General features: G+C 42.4%; 1 protein-coding gene across 2 annotated transcripts in view; it reads left to right on the top strand.

The window, feature by feature from the left end:
- The window catches only part of uts1 (urotensin 1), a 31,129-nt gene that overhangs the window by 12,472 nt on the left and 5,511 nt on the right, over nt 1-13,146 (top strand). The window contains exon 2 of one of the 2 annotated variants that reach the window (XM_072549713.1): nt 8,873-9,041. The exons of the other annotated variant lie outside the window; for it this stretch is intronic. The gene's annotated coding sequence lies outside the window, so the exon portion shown is untranslated. The remainder of the gene's footprint in view (nt 1-8,872; nt 9,042-13,146) is intronic. 2 annotated transcript variants of the gene reach the window in all.

Here is a 13,146-nt window from a genome sequence, read left to right as displayed (position 1 = left end):
GGACCATGCGGGTACCCATGACCACCCCACTGTCCTAAAGAAAATGAGAGGAGTTAAAAGAGAAGTCGTTGAGGGTGAGGATGGTCTTGGCCAAGAGGAAGATGTTGGTGATGGTTCAGGCCTTTGTTCCGGGAAGAAGCGGAGAGCCCTGAGACCATCCTGTAGGGGATGGGCATGTAGAGGAATTGCATGTCCATGGTAAAGAGGAGGCAGCTGGACCCTGCAAACTGGAAATTCCAAAACTGGCATAAAATGTCAGAGGAATCGTGGATGTAAGTGGTTAGGGACTGAATCAGGGGAGAGGGGACAGTGTCAGGGCAGGAAAAGGTGAATTCTATGGGCAGTAGCAGGCAGAAACAATAAGTCTGCCCAGGCAGTCCTGCTAATGAATTTTTGAAAGGAGATAAGCGAGTTGTGCAGAGTTGGAATGTTGTCAGTTTGGAGGTAATTGGAGGGGAAGTCACCAGATGAAGTGAGGTTAATGACCATAATTGATACAATGGCCTGCTATTTCATGGTTGGATCATGGTCCATGGGGATAGGAAGAGGTATTTGAGAGATGGCACTCGGCCTCTGCAATGTAGAGGTCAGTACACCACACAAGACCACCACTACCCTTATCAGCAGACTTAATAACAAAGTCGGGGTTGGTCTAAGTGTACGAAGTGCAGTCAGTTGTGGGGTAGATAGATAAGTTGGATTGGGTTAAGCCAGCACAAACATTGAGGTGACTAATATCACATCAACAGTACCCAATGAAGAGGTAGAAGGTAGAGGTAGTGGAAGGGGTCCAGGTGGAGGGGGAGAGTGCTGGAGGATGGCATGGGGATCTGTGGGATGTGGACAGGAATCTTATCCAAAAATAGGCACAGAGACAAAGGCGACAGAAGTAGAGTTCGACGTCATGCGGTGCACAAAATTCATTAAAGTGGGGATGCAGAGGGATAAAACAGACCTTTGCTGAGCGCAGAGTGTTCAGCATCGGAAAGCGGAAGGTTACAAGGCCTGGTGAATACATGACAGGAGTGGAGTTGGGAGAGGGGACAGAGCCAGAGGGAAGCGGAGGACACGAAGGTTCCAGCGGACCAAGAGTATCTCTGAGTTGTTGCATCTTATGTGCCCTGATACCTAAAAGGAAGAGAAAAAGTTTCTTGTTAGCATTTTGGATGAGCCAGAGGATGATTTGGAACTGGGGAGAGATGCAACCCTGAGCCATCTTGATGCATTGCTGTTGGAGAGAGAGGTGGACAGTATGCATATGTCGCTACATGGCACTGAGTGTGGATGTGACAAGGGCAGCTGTGTAGAACGTTGAACATGATGGAGATATCAATGATCCTGAGTGGATACAAAACATGAAAGATGAAACTTGGAATCCACATAGAGTCATAGAGATGTACAGCATGGAAACAGACCCTTCAGTCCAACCGTCCATGCCGACCAGATATCCCAACCCAATCTAGTCCCACCTGCCAGCACCTGGCCCATATCCCTCCAAACCCTTCCTATTCATATACCCATCCAAATGCTTCTTAAATGTTGCAATTGTACCAGCCTCCACCACTTCCTCTGGCAGCTCATTCCATACCCGTGTGAAAAAGTTGCCCCTTAGGACTCTTTTATATCTTTCCCCTCTCACCCGAAACCTATGCCCTCTAGTTCTGGACTCCCCAATCCCAGGGAAAAGACTTTGCCTATTTAACCTATCCATGCCCCTCATAATTTTTTAAACCTCTACAAGGTCACCCCTCAGCCTCCGATGCTCCAGGGAAAACAGCCCCAGCCTGTTCAGCCTCTCCCTATAGCTCAGATCCTCAAGCCCTGGCAACATCCTTGTAAATCTTTTCTGAACCCTTTCAAGTTTCATAACATCTTTCTGATAGGAAGGAGATCAGAATTGCACACAATATTCCAACAATGGCCTAACCAATGTCCTGTATAGCCTAAACATGACCTCCCAAGTCCTGTGCTCAATACTCTGACTAATAAAGGAAAGCATACCAAATGTCTTCTTCACTATCCTATCTACCTGTGACTCCACTTTCAAGGAGCTATGAACCTGCACTCCAAGGTCTCTTTATTCAGCAACACTCCATAGGACCTTACCATTAAGTGTATAAGTCCTACTAAGATTTGTTTTCCCAAAATGCAGCACCTTGCATTAATCTGAATCAAACTCCATTCGCCACTTCTCAGCCCATTGGCCCATCTGGTCAAGATCCTGTTGTAATCTGAGATAACCCTCTTTGCAGTCCACTACACCTCCAATTTTGGTGTCATCTGCAAACTTACTAACTACCTCTTGTGCTCGCACCCAAATCATTTATATAAATGACAAAAAGTAGAAGATCCAGCACCGATTCTTGTGACACTCCACTGATCATAGGCCTCCAGTCTGAAAAATAACCCTCCACCACCACCACCACACTCTATCTTCTATCTTTGAGCCAGTTCTGTATCCAAATGGCTAGTTCTCCCTGTAATCCATGAGATCTAACCTTGCTAATCAGTCTCCCATGGGGAACCTTGTCAAACACCTTACTGAAGTCTATATAGATCAGATCTACCGCTCTGCCCTCATCAATCTTCTTTGCTAATTCTTCAAAAAACTCAATCAAGTTTGTGAGACATGACTTCCCACACACAAAGCTATATTGACCATCCCTAATCAGTCCTTGCCTTTCCAAATACATGTACATCCTGTCCCTCGGGATTCCCTCCAACAACTTGCCCACCACCAACGTCAGGCTCACTGTTCTATAGTTCCCTGGCTTGTCCTTACCACCCTTCTTAAACAGTGGCACCACGTTTACCAACCTCCAGTCTTCCGGCACCTCACCTGTCACTATTGATGATACAAATATCTCAGCAAGAGGCCCAGCAATCACTTCTCTAGTTTCCCACAGAGTTCTTGGGTACACCTGATCAGGGAATTATCCATCTTTTACCAGTTTCGAGACATCCAGCACTACCTCCTCTGTAACCTGGACATTTTGCAAGATGTCACCATCTATTTCCCTACACTCTATATCTTCCATATCCTTTTCCACAGTAAATACTAATGCAAAATACTCATTTAGTATCTCCCCCATTTTCTGCGGCTCCACACAAAGGCCACCTTGCGGATCTTTGAGGGGCCCTATTTTCTCCCTAGTTACCCTTTTGTTCTTAACATATGATTATATAACATAACATAAAAACCCTTTGGATTCTTCTTAATTCTATTTGCCAAAGCTATCTCATGTCCCCTTTCTGCCCTCCTGATTTCCCTCTTAAGTATACTCCTACTTCCTTTATACTCTTCTAAGAATTCACTCAATCTATCTTGTCTATACCTGACATATGCTTCCTTCTTTTTCTTAACCAAACCCTCAATTTCACTCATCATCCATCATTCCCTATACCTTGCAGCCTTTCCTTTCACCCTGACAGGAATATACTTTCTCTGGATTCTCGTTATCTCATTTCTGAAGGCTTCCCATTTTCCAGCCGTCCCTTTACCTCCGAACATCTGCCCTCAATCACCTTTTCGAATGTTCTTGCCTAAATACCATCAAAATTGGCCTTCCTCCAATTTAGAACTTCAACTTTTAGATCTGGTCTATCCTTTTCCATCACTATTTTAAATCTAATAGAATTATGGTCGCTGGCCCCAAAGTGCTCCCCCACTGTCACCTCAGTCACCTGCCCAGCTTTATTTCCCAAGAGTAGGTCAAGTTTTGCGCCTTCTCTAGTAGGTACATCCACATACTGAATCAGAAAATTGCCTTGTACACACTTAACAAATCCCTCTCCATCTAAACCTTTAACACTGTGGCAGTCCCAGTCTATGTTTGGAAAGTTAAAATCCCATACCATAACCACCTTATTATTCCTGCAGGTAGCTGAGATCTCCTTACAAGTGTGTTCCTCAATTTCCCTTTGACTATTAGGGGGTCTATAATACAATCCCAATAAGGTGATCATCCCTTTCTTATTTCTCAGTTCCACCCAAATAACTTCCCTGGATGTATTTCCAGGAATATCCTCCCTCAGCACAGCTGTAATGCTATCCCTTATCAAAAATGCACCTCCCTCTCCTCTCTTACCTCCCTTTCTATCCTTCCTGTAGCATTTGTATCCTGGAACATTAAGCTGCCAGTCCTGCCCATCCCTGAGCCATGTTTCTGTAACTGCTATGATATCCCAGTCCCATGTTCCTAACCATGCCCTGAGTTCATCTGCCTTCCCTGTTAGGCCCCTTGCACTGAAATAAATGCAGTTTAATTTATTAGTCATACCTTGTCCCTGCCTGCCCTGACTATTTGACTCGCTTCTGTTCTCAACTGCACCCGTCTCAGATTTGGGGGGAGTCTGAGCCAGAGGCTGTCATTGATAAATGTTATGTGGCTGTGGAAACAGGTTTTAGCAAATACCTGGTCAAAAACCAAGAGTGACAGTAAAATTAATGTCAGAAGACCATAAGAAAGATTGGAATGGAAATCCCGTCAGACAGAGGACCAGAACCTCTTCAAGGTGGGCACGTCAAGAAGAGAAGTGGCAGTGAGTTAAATACTAAATAAAAACTGAAAGAACTAAAGATGCTGTAAAACAAAAACTAAAACAGAAGTTGCTGGAGGAGGGAATCCTGAGGGACAAGGATGTACATGTACTTGGAAAGGAAAGAACTGATTAGAGACAGTCAACATGGCTTTGTTCATGGAAAATCATGTCTCACAAACTTGATTGAGGTTTTTGAAAAACTAACAAAGAGGATTGATGAGGGCAGAGCAGTAGATGTGATCTATATGAATTCGGTCAGGTGTTCAACAAGGTTCCCCATGGGAGACTGGTTAGCAAGGTTAGATCTCATTGAATACAGGGAGAACTAACCATTTGGATACGGAACTGGTTGAAAGGTAGAAGATAGAGAGTGGAGGGTTGTTTTTCCAACTGGAGGCCTGTGACCAGTGGAGTGCCACAAGGATCGGTGCTGGCTCCACTACTTTTCATCATTTATATAAATGACTTGGATGTGAGCATAAGAGTTACAGATAGTAAGTTTGCAGATGACACCAAAATTGGAGGTGTAGTGGACAACGAAGAAGGTTACCTCAGATTACAACGGGATCTTGATGAGATGGGCCAATGGGCTAAGGAGTGGCAGCTGGAGTTTAATTCAGATAAATGCAAGGTGCTGCATTTTGGGAAAGCAAACCTTAGCAGGACTTATACACTTAATGGTAAGGTCCTATGGAGTGTTACTGAACAAAGAGACCTTGGAGTGCAGGTTCATAGGTCCTTGAAAGTGGAGTCGCAGGTAGATAGGATAGTGAAGAAGGCATTGGGTATGCTTTCCTTTCTTGAGTACAGGAATTAGGAGGTCATGTTGCAGCTGGACACGACATTGGTTAGGCCACTTTTGGAATATTGCATGCAATTCTGATCCCCTTCCTATCAGAATTTACAAGGATGTTGCCAGTGTTGGAGGATTAGAGCTATAGGGAGAGGTTGAATAGGCTGGGGCTGTTTTCCCCACAGCATCAGGGACTGAGGGGTGACCTTAGAGGTTTACAAAATCATGAGATACATGGATAGGATAAATAAACAAAATCTTTTCCCTGTGGTGGGGGAGTCCAGAACTAGAGGGCCTAAATTTACGGTAAGATGGGAATGGTACAGAAGGAACTTAAGGGGCAACTTTTTCATGCAGAGAGTGGTATGTGTATGGAATGAGCTGCCAGAGGAAGTAATGGAGGCTGGTACAACTGCAACATTTAAGAGGCATGTGGATGGGTATATGAATAGGAAGAGTTTGGAGGGAAATGGGCCAAGTGCTGGCAGGTGGGACTAGTTTGGGTTGGACCGAAGGATCCATTTCCATGCTGTACATCTCTATGACCCTATAACTAAGTTTGGCAGCATCTGTGAAGAGAAATCAGAGTTAACGTTTTGGGTCCAGTGACATTTCGTCAGATCTGGTTGTAGCTCAGAAAATGTGTGTTTTTATGCAGAAGATAGGGTGTGGGGAGGGGGTAAAGGGTAACAATGGGTGGGGATAAGCCCAAAGAGAGAACAAAGCAGTTGGACAGACAAAGGAGTGGATAATAATCTGGTTAGGAGGGTGAATAGCTGCTAATGGAGACTGTGATTAGCTAACAATGGATTGTGTGTAATAGCAAACTATATGATTACAAGTCGAGATGTGTGGTGCTGAAAAAGCACAGAGGGTCAGGCAGAGGAGGAGAACTTCTTCAAGGTAGGCATTCTTGGAAGAGGCTTCGCAGTGTGGTGCTTTTTCAGCACTACACTCCCGATTCTGATCTCCAGCATCTGCAGTCCTCACTTTCTCCTAGTTGATTACAAGGCCTGATGAAGGACAGTTAAAGTAATTGAACTCAATATTAAGTCCAGAAGGCTGCAGGTCCCCAAGTGGAAAATGAGATATTGTTCTTCTAGCTTACACTGACCTTCGTTGGAGCACTGCAGCAAGCCTGAGACAGGGAACAAGTTGGTGTATTGAAGTGGCAGGTGACTGAAAGGCAGAATATAGATGTTCTGTGAAGCGGTCACCCAGTCTACATTTCATTTCTCCAATGTAGAGGAGATTGCATTGTGAGCAGTGAATGTAGTAGACTAGATTTTGTGAAGTACGTGCTCATGTTTTACTACCTACAGCACATACTTCTGCTTTGTACAATAACCGTGGTGGCACGGTGGCACAGTGGTTAGCACTGCTTCCTCACAGCGCCAGGGACCCAGGTTCAATTCCCGTCTCAGGCGACTCTCTGTGTGGAGTTTGCACATTCTCCCCGTGTCTGCGTGGGTTTCCTCCCACAATCCAAAATTTGCAGGTTAGGTGAATTGGCAAGGCTAACCTGATTTGCGCTTTGGCGGGTTGGTGTGGACTTGTTGGGCCGAAAGGCCTGTTTCCATACTGTAAGTAATCTAAACTTTGTATATGCAACCTTGTCAAATACCTTCTGGAAATCAAATGCAGTATATCAACATGGTTCATGTTGCTTCAAAGAAACCTATTTTCTGCCTTCCTCCCTCTTTGAATAGAGAAGTCTGAATGTCATGGTGGCTCAGTGGTTAGCAGCGATGCTTTGCAGTACCAGGGACCTGGATTTGATTCCCCATCCCGTATGAGTCTGTAGAATTTTGTACATTTTCCTTGTGTCTGCATAGATTTCTGCTGGGTGGTCGGGTTTCCTCCCACAGTCAAAAGATGTGTAGGTCAGGTGGATTGTCCATGCTAAATTGCTCCTTAGTGTTCAGAGTTGTGCAGGCTAGGTGGGTTAGCCATGTCTGCCACTGCAACTCCAGCAATTTATCTCCTAGCCTAGTATCCCAGTTCCTTTCAGCTGGCTCAACTTTCATGCCAATATGGTTGTTCTTATTAGTGTTCAAAATGCTAGTCTTAGACCTACTCTTCTCCCTTTCAAACTGGGAGTTAAATTCAGTAATATCGTGGCCTCTGTTTACCAGTTTATTAATTGTTTAATTAAACCTGCCTCATTGTACAATACCAAGTCCAATGTAATCTGCTGTCTGCTTGGATCCACAGCATACTCTTCCAAGAAACTATCTCGAAGGCAGTCTATGAACTTTTCATTGACAATCTGAATTTACTCGCTATGTTAATGAAGTATGTTGATTAAATATTCTGATTAAAATCACCAGTGATTATTGCTGTTCCTTTATCACAAGCACCCAATATGCCTCCTTGTTTCCTTCATCCTGCATTGTGGTTAGAGGGCTGGAAGCACATTCCTACTGGTGATTCCTTTCCCTACTATTCCTCATCTCCACCCAAACCGTGTGCAACCTGATCTCCTAAACCAAAGTCAACTCTAACTATTGCATCTTTGATTAAGAATGCTACTACCTTTATCTAGCTTCCTATTTAATTGAATATCATATACCTCTCAATATGCGTGAGCAATCCTTGTCATCCTGCAACCACATCTCTGTAATGGTTACCAGGTATGTATTCACTTCAGTGTGAGCTATTAAATTAATTACTTTGTATGATTGCTGGTTGCAGTCAGACAGAGTCTTTAGTTTTGTCTTTTTATTATCCTTGTAACATCACAAGAGTAAAAAGTAAGATTAAAATTGAACCCTTGTGCAGGTTCATAGCTCCTTGAAAGTGGAGTTGCGGCTAGATAGGATAGGGAAGAAGGCATTTGGTATGCTTTCATTTATTGGTCAGAGTATTGAGTACAGGAGTTGGGAGGTCATGTTGTGGCTGTACAGGACATTGGTTAGGTCACTGTTGGAATATTGCGTGCAATTCTGGTCTCCTTCCTATAGGAAAGATGTTGTGAAACTTGAAAGGGTTCAGACTTACAAGAATGTCACCAGGGTTGGAGGATTTGAACTATAGGGAGAGGCTGAACAGGCTGGGGCTGTTTTCCCTGGAGCCTTGGAAGCTGAGGGGTGACGTTATAGAAAATACAAAATTATGAGGGGCATGGCCCTTCCCTGGGGTGGGTGAGTCCAGAACTAGAGGGGAAAGGTTTAGGGTGAGAGGGGAAGGATATAAAAGAGACCTAAGGGGCAACGTTTTCACACAGAGGGTGGTACATGTATGGAATGAACTGCCAGAGGAAGTGATGGAGGCTAGTACAATTGCAACATTTAAAAGGCATTTGGATGGGTATATGAATAGGAAGGGTTTGGAGGGATATGGGCCGGGTGCTGGCAGGTGGGACTAGATTGGGTTGGGATATCTGGTCGGCATGGACGGGTTGGACTGAAGAGTCTGTTTCCATGCTGTACATCTCTATGACTCTGTGACTATTTGCAAAATGCAAAGTTTATTGCAAATAGACACAGTGAGAGTTCCTGTTTTGCTAGACCTGTTAAACTTGTTTATTTTGTAAAGGAAAGGAGATGCTTTCTTGAGACCCAAATCTCAAGTCAACGGAAGGACGCAAGTTTTACTGACAGGAAACACTGCCGCTGCTTCTTGTGAATATTGAAGAAAGAGAAACGCAAAAGCACTGTTGGGTAGACAAACTGAAGCCCAGAACAAGTCACAATCTGAAGATCAAGTAAGAATTGATAAATACGATCACTGATAAGAATAGAGTGGCATCATTAAATTATTTTTGAATTCAGGCAATGCCATTTTTAGTAAATCAAATAAAAAATGAACATCAGATGGATTTTGCAATCAGTGGTGAAGTATTGAAATACTGGGAAAGAGAAAATCTCATTATGAAAGAGATAGTAAACAAACATTTTGTGTAGAAAAATATAGATGATATAGTCTTGCGTCAACTTTTAATAAATATCTGGAATACGTTTTTCAAGATAAAACTCATGAGCTTTTAAAAATCTATACATTTATCAAGAAGATTTGTTAAAGGCAGGTTTTCTATATACAGGAATAGTAGTAGATGAAATATATATAGGCTTTAAAAGGTGATTTATAAAAAGCTTATTATTTAAGTAAAATTCAGGACGTAAAAAGGAAATGTATACAAAGAGCGAGGATGGAAAGTTGGTGAAAAAATATGGTTAGGATTAATAGGAATTGTTCAGAATAGAAGGGATTAGGAATGGTGTTCTTTGGACGTCATTAAATTCTAATTAATCATTAATTGATATGCATTAGCCATAATATTGACATATCGTTTTGTAGGATTCAGTACTAGGGGCATAGCATTCTTTAGCAAAGCTAAAAAGTACATTTTCTTAAAAGAATAAAGATAAAGTCACCAGGTGAGATGAAGAGATTAAGGAGGAGAGTCCTTCATGGTAACTTCAATCCATTGGATGTCTGTTAGATGTCACTGATTGTAAACCAGCCATCCAGCCAACTAAGCAAACAGATCGCCCATTAGGTAGGAAGCTTTTGGTGCTCCATTTTAGGAAAGTCCTTAGGTTATAAATGACACAGGCTCACCCATAATGATAACAACAACAACCTGAAATTTCATGTCAGCAGCAAAGTAAGGGTGCTTATGGCGAGCCACAAAGTAAGTCTTTCAGAAACCTAGCAATCTCTCTGGTGAGAATTCCACCAACATCAATGGAGAGTGGAACAACAACTTGCTGCATTCTTCTTAACTGGGCATTTCCAGCATAGAGGAGCAGTGATGTCATCAGGCTGCCAAACAACCAATCTCAACTGAGGAATTTTCACAAATACCCTCAACCACCCAAGCTGTAAACAAAAAGCAGTAAAATGAAACTTTTTTTTTTACATAGAAGAGGATCTATATTTTCTTGTCTACACCGAGAATTTCTGGAGCTAAACAGTTCTGAGGCTGACATTCCTGTCTTCTGAAAGAAATGTTTTACAAAATGACTGAACTATTCACAAATATATGATTGGCCTATATGACAACTGTGAAAAATGCAAAATTATAAACAGAAATGAAGAAGCAGTTAATTACCATACCTGTGGTGGACTTTTGAAGCAGCAGGTCAACTATCAAATTCCTATAAATATTTTAAAAGTTTAAGAACCCAGCTGTAGAATGGAATAATAGTGTAAGATTGCTCAGAACTAAAAATGCAGTTGCATTACTGCATCATATAGCACACCCTACAATAACATTGAATATGGGAGTATAATTTGATTGGGAGTGGGTGGCCCATTGATAAAGGCAACACCCAATAGAGTAAACCTCAGTATTGTATGTATTGGCAACCTTGTCGATTATTTAAAACCATAAACTTTCTGATCCAAAGGAAGCAATGCAACCAGCTGAGTCAAACTGATGCATGGAACAGCAAGTTATTAAGTTCATGCTAACCAAATACAATGATGACGACTGAACGATTGGTAAAAAGCAGCTTTAATGGGCAAAGTCACTTGTCTTCAATACACACTGCTCTTACATTCGACTTTTCTTTGTTTAAATGTAAGGCAGTCATCCTATTATTAGCATAGATTTATTCAACAGGAGCATATCACAAGAAGTTTGGTATGTATCATTTTAATTGGATAGTCCATAACCTGAACAATATATTTAGGTGAAAATGATTCAATTTGTTAATGCGTGATCAAATAGAATACCCATAAGAAATGGATCTTCCCTTTGTGTGGTAATGATGAAATACAGATAATGGGAGTTAGTTGTCCCAACCTAGCTGATCCATCCAGAATAAAGAAAATATTTGTGCTTGCATCATAATGTTGACCACAAATAATGGCTTAATTTTAATATCATCTTCAAATGCCTCCATGCCCTCATAATTACAAATACCTATAGTAAAACAAAAAGTTAGGGCAACACGGTGGCTCAGTGGTAAGCACTGCTGCCTCACAGCACCAGGGTCCCAGGTTCAATTCCAGCCTCGGGTGACTGTCTGTGTGGTGTTTGCACATTCTCTCTGTGTCTGCGTGGGTTTCCTGCCACAGTTCAAAGATGTGTGGGTCAGGTGAATTGGCCATGTTAAATTGTTAAAGTGTTAGGTGCATTAGTCGGAAGGAAATGGGTCAGGGTCAGTTACTCTTCGGAGGGTCAGTGTGGGCTGGTTGGTCTGAAGGGCCTGTTTCCATACTCTAGGGAATCTAATCTTAACTAAATTTTTCATCATCTTCCCTAATAATTTCTTCTGTGGCTGCAGTTGAATTGGAATTGTGGCTTAATCATGTAAGTCCAATAACATGGGATGTACGCAGTTGCTGCCTATGGACTGTGCTCAGAGATGTTGGTATGGGGTATTCAAGATTGAGGTCTGGAAGAGCAAACTGTAAACTGGTGTTGACATGCACCTTCTCTTTCAAGTCAAGACTTCTACATATAGTTATTAATTTGTGAATGGGAGAATAGGAGATTACATAGGAGGTGAGATCAATTAATAAATGAGTGATAACGAGTAATATTCCATGTGAATAGGCATCTCACAACTCACAAGTGAGAAACTCATTTCAATGTCCAGGAATCTGATTTCAATAGCCAGGACCTTGTTGGAAAATACAACATTTTGGTTTTGAGAATGGCCTTCCATAGAATCCATACAGTGTGATTTAGCCCAAAACGTCCATGCTGACCCTCTAAAGAATATCGCACACAGACCCATCCCTCTCCCTTTTCCCTGTAAGCCTACATTTCCCATGGCTAATGCACCTAACCTACATATCCATGAACATAATAGGCAATTTAGCATAGCCAATCCACCGAACTTGCACATCTTTGGACGATGTGAGGAAATCGGAGCAATGGGCAAAACCCATGCAGACACAGGGAGAGCATGCAAACTCCACACAGAAAGTTGCTCAAGGGTGGAACTGAACCCAGGTCCCTGGTGCTGTGAGGTAACAGTGCTAACCACTGAGCCACCATGCCACCTTGCTTGACATCTCACCCAAATTTCTCACCCACATCATTCAGGGGCTGAGGTGATTCCACACAAAATATGCCCATGTTAATATAGTGTATGACTTGAGAGACAAACCTGAAGCATAACACATGCTTGAGGAGCAACATCTCACTTTAGGCAATTTACAGACTCCAAGACTCTATCTGTATTTGTGGAATTCAATATTATGATATTACAGTCTGTGCCGCTGCACCCTCTCCCTCCCCGCCATGACCCTGTATTATTTTGGTCTTGTTTACTCTTCTCTCAGAAGAGAGTACCCATTTTGTCCCTTTTCGTGCCTTCATTTGTGCCAATTTTACATTTTTAGTTCTCTTTCACCTCAATTAAAAAACCACATTGTCTTTTGCACTGGAACTCCATAGAATCATAGAATCCCTACAGTGTGGAAGCAGGCCATTTGGCCCAACTAGTCCACACCGACCCTCTGAAAGAGTATCCCACCAAGACCCATCCCCTAACCCTATTGCCATCTGTTCCCCTCTGTCTTCCTCTGCCTCTGTCAAAAAATGTACAAAATACCATTTTACAATCCCTTTCAGTTCTGAGGAAGAGTCAGAGTGGCCTCCAAACACTAACTCTATTTCTTTCTCCACAGATGCTGCCACCCTGCCCAATAATTTTCTGTTTGTTTCAGATTTCCAGTATTCACAGTATTTTGCTTTTATACAACCTGGATTTGGTGATGTTCCATCAATTTTATAGAGTTGACTGGCTATGCTTGTCCACTCCCTGGCCTAAAGTGTTTATATTTTTGAATGTCCTGGTGATTATTTTCATGACATGTCTTTATAACCAACAGATTGTAAATTGTAAACA

This window comes from Chiloscyllium punctatum, chromosome 3 (genome assembly GCF_047496795.1).
Source record: "Chiloscyllium punctatum isolate Juve2018m chromosome 3, sChiPun1.3, whole genome shotgun sequence".
Lineage (NCBI taxonomy): Eukaryota > Metazoa > Chordata > Chondrichthyes > Orectolobiformes > Hemiscylliidae > Chiloscyllium > Chiloscyllium punctatum.
Note: the sequence above shows the minus strand (reverse complement) of the source record. Positions and strands in the feature narration are given on the sequence as shown.